Source organism: Acyrthosiphon pisum, chromosome A2 (genome assembly GCF_005508785.2).
Source record: "Acyrthosiphon pisum isolate AL4f chromosome A2, pea_aphid_22Mar2018_4r6ur, whole genome shotgun sequence".
Lineage (NCBI taxonomy): Eukaryota > Metazoa > Arthropoda > Insecta > Hemiptera > Aphididae > Acyrthosiphon > Acyrthosiphon pisum.
Window position 1 is genome coordinate 99,961,948 of NC_042495.1, and position 12,415 is coordinate 99,974,362.

Sequence of the window (12,415 nt, forward strand, 5' to 3'; positions counted from 1 at the left end):
CTTGCTACCATTAAAAATATAATATATACATTCAAAATCCTTAAGAAAAATTCATTTTTCGAAAGCACATGGGCAGCAAAGGTAATAAAAATTCTATTTTCATAACTATAAAGTAATTACTTATTGTATTATGGGTATAATAGGTACCTATGTGCTATATACATTTAAACCAATAAAGACGAATATTAAGGAGTAAGACTTTTAAATTGATTAATTTTTTTTTAACGTTTCATAAACATTATTAATGACCTCCGATAAGTCTAAATATTTTGCAGTTCTTTTTTAAATGATTTGAACATCCAAGTCTTAAACTGGGTTTAATAATTAATTATATTGATTAAATTACTACCATATAGAAAACATGGCTCTTATAGTTATTAAATTTTAATTTACCAAAAAATTTATATAATATTATATAGGTCATAAAAAATATCAAAAGCTTCCTGAATTAGTATGTGTTTTATGATTATTAGTTACTATATATTTGAGGTTAAGCCCAATCATCGATTGTTATTGTTTTTTTGAACTGATTTGAAAATTATTTATTTATAATAATAATATTTATTTCAATTATTATATCATATTGTATAAATACAATCAACCCCAAAGTATTAAGTATATATAGTTATACAACTAATATGAACTCATAAATTGTACACAACCGCATGCCACACGGAAAAAAATAATTTTTATTTATTTTATGGTTAAAAATATTATAGTCAATATTAGGTACCAAAATAATATATTAGTTATAACTATGCCTGTTTGGTGAAAAATAATGTAGTTTTAGTTTTTAACTTATAGTTAAATTGACTAAATAAATACATACACTATATTTTTCCGATGATTAGATCAAGCATGTTATAGCTAAAACAACATCTTATAAAGTTATAATAACCATAATGCGTCTACCGAATTCATATTATGGTAACTTTACCTATGGTGTGTGGCTGTCACTATACCACACAATACTATTAATTGTTTTAAATATATTAATATAATGATTCTTGGTAGACATTTTTAACGAATGCCTTATTTTTTTCTTTTCTTATAACAATAATATTGGTGACATTAAAAATACTTATTTCATGGTTGTTTTACTATATATGTAATAGATACAAATTAATGAATATCAGCCACAAATGTATGTGATAATATCATCATATTTGATTGTATAGATCATATTGTACTATAAGTAGTAACTGCACTCTTATATATGTATAATGATGCATAACTCTCATTCGCACTATTCAACATAACAATATTGTTCAATCTGTATTAGTTATAATTTAATTGAAGTGTACAGTAAATAGTGTATAATAATAATATTATGTACGCAGAACTAATCACAAATCATTAATTTGCCATGCTGTCATGGTGTACAGTCTCCATTTAGTCGATCTAAGGTGGTATTTCATGTTCTGTATTCAATTTATCGTCCAACTACTTCAAATATGCATAACTGCAAAATCCAGACAATATATTACTTTTGACTAGGTAGTTGAAATGCCGGCTTTTGGCTACATGAAAGACTTTTGAGTGTGTTTATGTAATAATTACTATGCGTTCAATCGTTCAATATTTGCTAGTGTCGTGTACAACGGCATCGCATGATATTATAAAAATGACAAAAGTCTGATTTACCGTAAAATACGCACAATCACCCTTTTTTTGTTGATTAAAACGTTTTTTATCACTCATATTTATTCATGAATAAACACAACACTTACAATGAATACTGTTATTATTATTATTATTTTTATTATTATTATATTATCACTATCCTATGTTTCACTTTAAATGATAATGTCAAACTGAGTGCCATCTATAATCAGACAAACTCATCTAAGTGTAAATTTAGACAATACATAATTGTTTCATAATAACAATAACAACAACCACTTTCAAAACAATAATTAATCACACGTTACACTCTTTGACTTGCATAAAAAAATGTAACTATATAAATTCATACTTATAAATATATATAGGTATCATAACGGTATTCTAGTGTCTATTCGATAATACCATGTTGTGTTGATTCTTAAATTTAATTTATAAATGATACATAAAAAGTGATTTTCTGTTATTTACTGTTAGGTTTTTTCCACGTGACATATTTTATTATTCAGCATTTTCTATTTCAAATGTTGTACGGGGATATTATAACTGTAGTATGCGTACAACCATAAATTCGTTTTCTAATCTGTACTTAAGTATTAAATATATTATATTGTGTTTCACAAGTTTCCCTTTACTACATTTGTGACGAATGCATAATAATTATAGTGTAATAATATATTACAAATAAAAAGCACTGAAGTCATGTCAATATTATAATTAAATTATCTTCAAATTAGTATTCAGAATATTTCCTTAGTAGATACGCAATAACCGTGTTTATTAATTATTATTGCCTATTGAATCAAATTAACTAAACATACCTCTAAAGAACCCTTAAAATCATATTTCGAAAACCAGATATACATGAATAGAATTCGTGGAAATTGAATTCCTTGAACAGTTAACGATTTTAACCTTATGTAACAAATTATATTAAGCTGAGTATCAGAGTTTGAAGTGTGTGTTTATACCTGACCTACCTATGTATAACCTATGGGTTATGAATCAAACATTCATTTTGCAGTAGCTTTAATAAACGCGATGTCTTTAACATTTTGCTAGACAAAATTGGCAGTGATTGCATAATAGCCTAATTAATTCCTACCATGTTTGTTTCATGCAATTTGAAACACCTTATGTAAAGGGCTGGATAAGACGCATGCTTATAAATAATAAATTAGAGGGATATAATAACGTTATCGATTTTTTTTCAAAGACAATTTTTTACATAATCAATTTTTTTCATGACAAATATTATCAGAACTAACTACGAGAAACGTAATATTATTTCAAGACTTGTACATATTTGTATATATGAATAAAAAAATATTATTTTTAAGTTCAATGAGCATTTTAAAAAATTATTCAGGGTAATCCGTTTGGTTTCTAATATACTTGACGAAATTAAAATATATAATAACTGTATTTTAAGCATCCATTATTTGTTTCAATAACATTTTTTATTTTAACTGGCCGTACAAGATTAAAAATCTTGAAATTAAAATAATTTCTTAATAACTTTTTATGGTATAATAGCTTAAAAATTAGATTTACCTTATTGGTACATAAACAACGAGGCATAATACATTTGAAATCAATATGTAAATACTTTATTCATACTTCATAAATACTTATTCGATCTTAATTATTTTTGACGGTACAGAAAATTGTCGGTATTCATAACCTTGGATTAAGTAAATATGTATTTTTTTTCATATTAAAATGTTACTATACAGGTTGATTCACCAACCATGCTCATCCCTCCCTGTTTTTGCCTTTAAAAATAAATTTATTCAAATTTTTATTTTTTGAATTTTTTTATATGTATCCAAATACCGCTTTTTCAAATGTGTGACTCCCGCCCATCACACTTTTACTGTAAATGATTTAGTGGATAAACTTTTAGAAAATGTTGATGAACCTAATTCAAAATTTAAACGAGTTGTTTCTCAGATATTTAAATCTCTGTTTTAACTAAGGAAATAGTTTTAAAAATGGTTTTACAAAAATGTAAAATATTAGTAATGGTAGATCTAGTATTTATTATACTTGGGACATTCCTACAAACTATTTATGTTGATTGATTAATATTATTTACAACATTTTAAAGTCACCATAGTCCTAATATCTTACAGACCCATTATCATGGATCTATTATCCTTACTAGGTACACAAAGTTAATTTTGATTCTGATATGTCGTCAGAAAAATAATATACAGTAGGAATAAGTAGGGCACTCATTTCAAAAACAAAAGTTTTTATCTCCACATGAAACTCCTTAATTAGTACAAAAAAACTCAAGAATTTGAAAATTTTACAGGCTTTAAGTATATTTAAAACTTCCAAAAATCAAATTTTGAATAACTTAATTATTGAAAAAAAAGTGTTTGAGCATGTTTGATCAATCACCTTGTATAGTAATGGAAATCAATAGTTTTATTATTTTATTTTTAATAAATGAATAATATTTGCATAGAATGTTCGATATAAATAAGTTCTCTCATATCAATCACATCATCCAAAATACAATTATTTTCAAGTTATAATAATGTTACATATTTGATAAAATATATAATAAAGTCTATAGGTACATTTTAAAATAATAATAATTCAAACTGTTAATAACTGGTAAAAATTAAAGTCTGAATAAATATTAAACAACAATCATGTTTAAAAGTATTTTGTTTCAAGACGTGGAATGATATATTAAATGTTTTATATTTTAATTATTTATTATTAAAAATGATTCGGTATAACGAAAGATATAAAAAAAAAAAAAATCTAAATAATAATTATTACGTTTTATAAGTGGAGAATTATCTAAAATAACATAAAATTGAATTTAGTATGATTAATATATCAGTTTATGATTTTACTAGGTACTAATATTGTTCAATAATAGGTATCTATATACAATATATGCTTTTAAAACATTTAAAGTATTTCAATCCGTACGAATCAGATAATTATTTATGATAAGTATCTATGGTATATTTTTTTTAATAATATTTTTATACTTGTGCAAAGAGTATATTGTTAAATTTAAATTACTGGTTTACTGGATAAGGTCCATTCTATACATTAAAATAAAATGTATATATAAAAAATTACAAATTATGCCAAGGATCGGCGAATTATTTTTTGAATTCCTGAACATTTTACCGAGATCGATACTATTCGTAAACGTACATAGTATAGTTCATACTTAATTTGAATATAACGATGATTTAAAAGCATTCAAAATGTTATAATCATAGTTAATGACGTCATCACTACATACTTTACGGTTTTAATATAGCTAGCGACTCGTAGGCGTGCTGCTAACCTCACATTTTTATCCAAATTATTAAATGGGCAAATTGACTCACCGCACCTTCTCTCTCTAATTCCTTTAAATGTCCCTCCACGCTACACTCGTCAACACACCTCTTTTAATTTACCTACCGTCTCCACAAATTATGGTTTAAATGAACCACTTTGACGTTGTATGTCTATTGCCAATTCAGACCCTTTCTTTTCTATTTCATAACCTGTAACCAAGTATTTATGTATCTTTATATTTTTCACTGTTATCACATTATTGTAATCTGTATATTATACTATATGAAATTGGGCTCACGCCCGTATTGTAAGCTAAATAAATAAATATTATTGTTATTATTATCATAACTATTTTGGTAGGTATATATATATTGTGTATGGTGTATAGCTATACGGTTCGTCGTGAAGAATAAATCAATTGACATATACCTATTTTACGTATCATAACTGCAAATTGTTATGGGCTCGACCGTTTCAAATTTATTTTTCAGCATAATACGTTTGCCTATTTCTTTTTAAAATTTTGAATACGTTCACTGTTGTTCAAGTTTGTTCACGATTCTCCTCTGAACCGCGTTCGCTCGGAATTTCGTTCGGCCGCAGTGGCTAAAATTTATTATCGTAAGTCTCGGGAAACCTAAGTGCAGTGACAGGTACCGCACATAACAATATTATCATTATTGTATGGGTACCTAGTATACGGTGATGGCCGCGAAGAATAAATCAATCGACACGTCATATTTTACGTATCTGCAACTGCGGTATGCAACACGGGCTCAGCCGGTTCCAATTTATTTTTCCGGTATTATATTAATACGTTTGCCGTAATTTTTTTCTTCATATTTTCCCAGCGATTTTGATCAAATTTCTACACGATTCGACTTTGCTGAACGCGGTCGCTCGGAATGTCGATCGGCCGTAGTGACTAAAATTGGTATCATCGTAAGCCGCGGAAAACCTATGGGTGGCAGGTACCGCACACATTATTATTAAATACACACGATATACCTAGGTATACGGTGTTGGCCGCGAAGAATAAATCAATTGACACATATTTTACGTATCGGCAACTGCGGTATGCTATGGGCTTGGATATACGTTTGCCGTAATTTTTTTTCATCAAATTTTCCCAGCGTTCACGATCGTTCAAATTTCTACACGATTCGACGTTGTCGAACGCGGTCGCTCGGAATGTCGATCGGCCGCAGTGGCTGAAATCGGTATTATCGTAAGCCACGGAAAACCTATGGGGGGGGGGCGGTAAGTACCGCACACATTACTATTATTATTATATTATATTATACGATATACCAATACCTGTATAGTATGCGATATGTAGTAGCTGCCATAAACGTCGCGTCTGTCGGCGGCGATCGGAAACCGTCGGGTCGTCGGGTTTGCGAGGCATCATGGCCACCACCGCCGCCGCCGCCGCCGCCGCCGCTCGAACACTATTGTTGGCGAATACGACTACAGTCGATCCGACGTCGCGGCAACAGGCTCAATCGGGCCCAGCGTGGTGCACTCGGAACGTTTTTCCGCCGCCGCCGTCGTCGTACGCAGTTCGTGTCGTGATTTCCCGTTTTTCATTTTCCGGTGCCGTGTGCGCGCGTCGAGTCCGAGACCGATTTTCGCCGATCTGTGTTCCGGTGCGTTGTTTGGCTGACGTATTATAATGATAATATTATGATTGTTATTTTTTATTATTTTTTTAAATGTAATGGAGGCGGGTGGGCGGGTTTGGTTGGCGTCTTTCCAGACGTCCTAGCTCGGCTTTAATTTTAGATCCGGGGATGAGGAGGAGGAGGAGTAGGGGGAAGACATAATATTTTGTCACCCGTCGTAATTATAATATTTGTTTCCTATTAATCTTACGAATTTTCGATGATTGTAGAAATGACGCGTTGTTGTTATTGCTATATACGATGACACCCTACCTTTTTTGTCATTATATTATACTAGGTATATGTGTTTGATTCGTTTTGTGCATTAGAGTCAAAACTCGAAATGTTGGTCTCTGTGTCCTAAAAATATCAAACATTTTACCTCTGGTTTGCCGTGTAAAATAGATTTTCAACGGACCGTTGAAAAAACTAATTACAATACATCTTTTTTTGAAACGTGGGTAAACCTTTTTTTCATTTCCTCCATAATCCGTTGTAAAACACAATATGGTGGCCTTAAAAATACAGTCGTGCTTACGGTTTCAAGTTCTTTGTGACGTTATTGCTTTGCTCTTTTTTTTTGGAATATTTCATACATACGACTTAAGGTAAATAACATAAAAAAAATATAATCGAAATTTGAGAAAAAGAGTCATATTATTTTAGAATGATTTAATAGTTATGTATTTATAATAATATTTTCTTACATATATTTTTTCATCTCAAAGCGGGGATATTTTTTACTGCAGTGTAAGAAAGAAAAAGTTAATAGATGGTACGCGTTTCTCAAGTATTATAAATTTAAATAATATAATTACATTAAAAACCTAGAATATTTTTAACATGCCTTTTTATATTAAAAAATATCATTACTGGACGTTATTTTTTTTACGTGAATAAACTTTACATTTGTTTGCAAATCTCCAAATTTATTTCTTGTGCGCATTTTGAATACGTTATAGTTATAATAATATTTGTTTTGTTCAATTCGTGAACATTTTATTATTTTTTTTATAAACAACACAACAATTTTTCTTACCAATTGTGACTGTACAGGAATGACGTAAATACGTAATCATTAATTAACGAAAACTAAACAGTGGCGTGGTGATTGGAATTAAGTGAATTATTCAGCCGAGTCAATTTTCCAAGTTAAATTACATCTACTTCCTAAATCCTGTACACCTTGGCTTTTGAGTCAAATATATTAATTCATTTTATTATAAAATTCTATGATTAAAATGAAACCCATAATAAAATATAATTCTTCAAGTATTGCAATAATTATAATAATTATAAAATTCAGTTTATTTATTAAATTTATTCGGTGGGTATGTAGTTTGATTGTATACTGGAAATTTGGGATATACTCACCATGCCACTTATAATAGTTATAATAAATAATATTATGACAATTTTTTTTATGAATATAATTTCATGATAGATTTAATATTTCTCAATTGAACGTGAGTTCAAACGTATTTAAATAACATCAATTGTACATCTATTATAAAAATTAGCTACTTTGAAAATAATTTAACTAACTATAACTGTAAAAAAAATAAACTCATTTATAATTTCAGTTAAATCAATAAGTACATTATATATCTAGCCAGGAATTCATCGATAAAAAATTGATTATTTAAAACAAAAATATTCATATTTTTAAAGTGTTTTATCAGCGTATGAATTTATTCAATTGAAAACATCACAAATGTTATTATTTAATAATCATCGAATCATCATGCATTTAAAATGTTTTTTTTTTACCCAGTTGCACTCGTTTGTTTTGCATTTTACTACAAATTAATTTTTATTCATGAATTCATAATATTCGTCTGCTACGATTCGATGTATTACCTAGTAATAATAACAAGGATATTAAGTTTCTAAACTTCATAATAACATGAATATAATATGTTGATTTAGTTGTTTAGGAAGTTAGAGTATGATTTGCTAATATGTTCTTGTAACGAATATTGATATGACGTATCTGTATTATAATGTTGTAAGACAATAATAACAAACTGTGTCAACAATTATTTTTTGTCTAAACTAAAAATAATCGAATACACATTTTTAATTCAATTAAAATTCAAGTTATAAAATTCGTTAAGTAATAAGTGTTTTAATTATTCATTCTGATGATCATAATCTTACTTCCGTCAACCTAAAGCTTATTATATTCTGATATCTGAAATACTTTTCAGAGGTCACTCAATAAAAACCTTTAAAAAAAAATGAAAACAAAATTAATGTTGCAATGAAACACATTTCCAATTGCCTGAAAAAGAATTTTTCAATTTTCGTTTTACTTTCGATGATCAATGAAAAATTACAGTGATCTACTCGAGTGTACATTTATTTAATAGAAAATCAGAATGGGTAAATTTGTTTTCGGTGTTTTCAAAACGATGTGATTTATATTTATTAAATTATACTATAAAAAATGATTTTTGGTTATATTATTATCCATTTTTTTCATTTTAAAATAATTCCCTATATATTAAGTAAATATTTTATTATTTACTTATATTATTTTATATTTTATATCATATTATGCAATAAATTATTATTCTACCTTTAATTTACTTAAACAAACAATTTTTCATTTCCTTAGTAATACATTATACATAATAATAAATTAGGAACGTGTTATATTATGCTAGTTTAGAAACTTATATTTTGAATTGTTGGATAAATTTGTTTAATTTTTATTGATTGTGGAATTGTTTCTTTTTTTAGGAATATAGTTTTTGCAAAATAATCCCTCTGTGAAATTTATGCTCTACCATTTTAAACTAAAATAAACGTTAACTTAAAAAAATGTAGTTTTGAAAAACTTAAATTCTCTACTGTTATATTAAGTTGTAACATAATTTTTAAAAAAAAAACATATATTTTACCTACGGTGTTGTAAATGTTATAGATTATAGAAAATAGTATGATGGTTAATAGTAAGATGATAGTTGAGAAGTTTCGGGTATTTTTTTTAAAATTTTTACAATACCAAACAAATTTTAAATTATTTATTTAACGATTACCCATAAATTATTATGGCTTAAGTACAAAGCTATAAATAACGTAGCTTTTGAACTAAAAGGATGGTGGGGTACATTCTATAAACTACACAATAATAAACTATTCATTTCATAATATAGTTTTTTTTATAAAAAATGTGACAATTTATCATTTTTGTTAAATGTATAATAATATTCCACTATGACTCGAACCATGGTTAGCGAAGCGAGTTTAAATCTATTTTCTTCATCTATAGTTTGTTCTTTTTTTGTCCAAGTTAAGTTCTTTTAATGTTTTAAACAATCGTGTAAAGGATGTTTTAAAAAAAGAATTATAAAACTAATATCGTAATAGATGCTTTAAAAATTCATTTGAAATAAAAATACCATGTTCTAGATTTAAAATCAATAATAATTTTATATTTTAAATAACTTGACAATGTGATAAAATTATAATTATGTTTTTTAATGGAAATTATTTTAATTTGTTAAATTTATCATTAAAAGTTTCTTTACAAAGTTCACACTCTGATTCACACATTTACTTGTATGTGATAGTAACATAAATAATATCATCAATGTAGCGACCAAAGTAGTTTTCATACTAATGATTATTTAGTTCATTGAGTCGTATGGATACAAAGTTAAACGTTGGAAAAAAATGCATAGAAAGTCTAAATATCTATCATCGTATGGTGCCCGTTAACAATCTTTATTTTAATGTGTTTAGGTACTTCGCGTGCCAATTATTTTTTTTAGATATTTAGTATATATAATACTATACTATTCGGTGTAGTGTTTTTATTTTATCGTAGGTCGTAGGTATAGAAATAGTCGTGCAGTAATAGCGTTTAACATAAAATACTGTACATATAGGTGTGTTTCTATTATTATTATTACCATTTTTCTTTTTTACGCGAAATCGTAACGTGTTCTATCTATTGCTCGAAAACTTTGTTACCGTGTGTAGCGTGACCCTCTTGGTATAAATTAAAAACGCCCACTGAGTTATTTACGCTTTTGTTCAGTGATATCTCCGCTTCAAATTGATTTTCCGATAATAATCTATCCGGGCACCCGACACGTAAACTTCTGTTCAAAAGTGTGTATACGGGTAATTGGATCGTTGCTTTGTAGTAACAGTAACCTCCGCGAGACGAAAAATACCCACCGGGCCCTTTGAATTTGCAATTCAAATGTCCCCTTCCCGCACCCCTTACCATTCCCCACCGCTTATACCGCGCCGCGACGCCGACCATATTCGCCACCATCGTTTTACTTTGCAGATTTGTCGAGCCACCACACATCGTTCCGGCGTGGGGATTTGCTCTTCAACATTTTGCCCTTTACGCGGCCAACGTGTGCTCGGTTCATCCTACGGGGCTAGGGATTACCATGGGATTCTTAACATTGCCGCCAGCAAATCCTGGATTTCAATATCATATATATTATATCTGCGGCACTGTACAAATATGACAAAAGGGTAGTATACGCAGGGACCGCCGGTATCGTAGACTACGGTGCGGTGCAAAAGCGTACGATTTTAAATCCGAGTTTAAAATTTTTTGAATTTGACCACGGCCGCTCTCATATTTTGCAATCGTGAAATGCGTGTCTGGCTATATGTAGTGTATACGGTGCGCACTTCCGCCCTGCGGTCGAAGGAGTTATCGCGTCCGTTACTTAACTTACCGAAAACAATTCAGAAACATCAAACAAATTAGGTAGCGTGTAATTAAAAAAAAAGCGTACTTCGTCTACCACATTCGGATCTCATATTTATCACTAGAAGTATCCACTAAATGTTTAGAGCTTAAATACTGACGTTAAAAGTTTAATTACAGCGAGACGAAAAACAGGCTCATTCACATTTGTTTGTGAAGTTTTACAACTTAATGATTAGGCAACGCTAATTAAATTCTAAAAGAACATGAAAATATGTCTTGAAATAAAAAAAAAGGTGGGTAAGTGGATTTCGCTCTGCTGTACAGTAGGTTACAAGTGGGTCACTGTATAATGGATGGTATTAAATTTGAATTCAATGATATAATATCATTGTATAAGAAAAACGATTCTGAGCGGAGACGGTATGTTAGTCTAGGTATAAGACATAATATTATATTAGGTACCTATAATAAATTCCAAATTAATCATATCATAATATTTATTAGGTACTTATAACGCGTTATACATCAACAAAAAACCGTGGTACTATCATAGATATATAATAGTATACTTTAGAAGTTTCAAGTACCCACGAATAATATTATACAATCACAACAAAATAACTAAAATAGTTATCCTAGGTTTTTAATATGTAATTTCGTCCAAATTTGTACTTAAAATGACTATAAAAATAAACTGCGTAAATGTATTTTTTAGATTTTTTGGTAACAGTATTAATTACTTACGTGGAATCTTGTTTTAAATTTTCAATTCTTAGATACAAAAATTGAACATTTTATAAATTTTTAACTACAAAATAATTTTTCAAATTAAAATTTGATAAATTTTGTCCAAATTTGATCTTTAAATGCTTATAAAAAAAAATTGTGCCTATGTATTTTTAATATTTTTCAACTGATATTGTAACAATATATCAGGAGCTTTGTATTAAATTTATACACTTTTTGGCCCAACAGATAAAACTTTATTGATATTTATAGAAAAAAAAAACTAAAAAAATTGAAAACTTACAATGTCCGTAAACAGCTCAAAAAGAGTCAAATTATTTTAAAAATTTTATCGTATATATAAAATGCTAATATTAACATTCAGTGAAATTTT

At 28.4% G+C, this 12,415-nt stretch overlaps 1 protein-coding gene across 3 annotated transcripts in view; it reads left to right on the top strand.

Annotated features, from left to right (window-relative positions):
- The window catches only part of LOC100166947 (cAMP-specific 3',5'-cyclic phosphodiesterase), a 519,645-nt gene that overhangs the window by 308,224 nt on the left and 199,006 nt on the right, over positions 1-12,415 (top strand). Inside the window, exon 1 of one of the 3 annotated variants that reach the window (XM_029489179.1) lies at positions 6,375-6,593. The exons of the other annotated variants lie outside the window; for them this stretch is intronic. The gene's annotated coding sequence lies outside the window, so the exon portion shown is untranslated. Of the gene's footprint in view, positions 1-6,374; positions 6,594-12,415 lie in introns of those variants that run through there. 3 annotated transcript variants of the gene reach the window in all.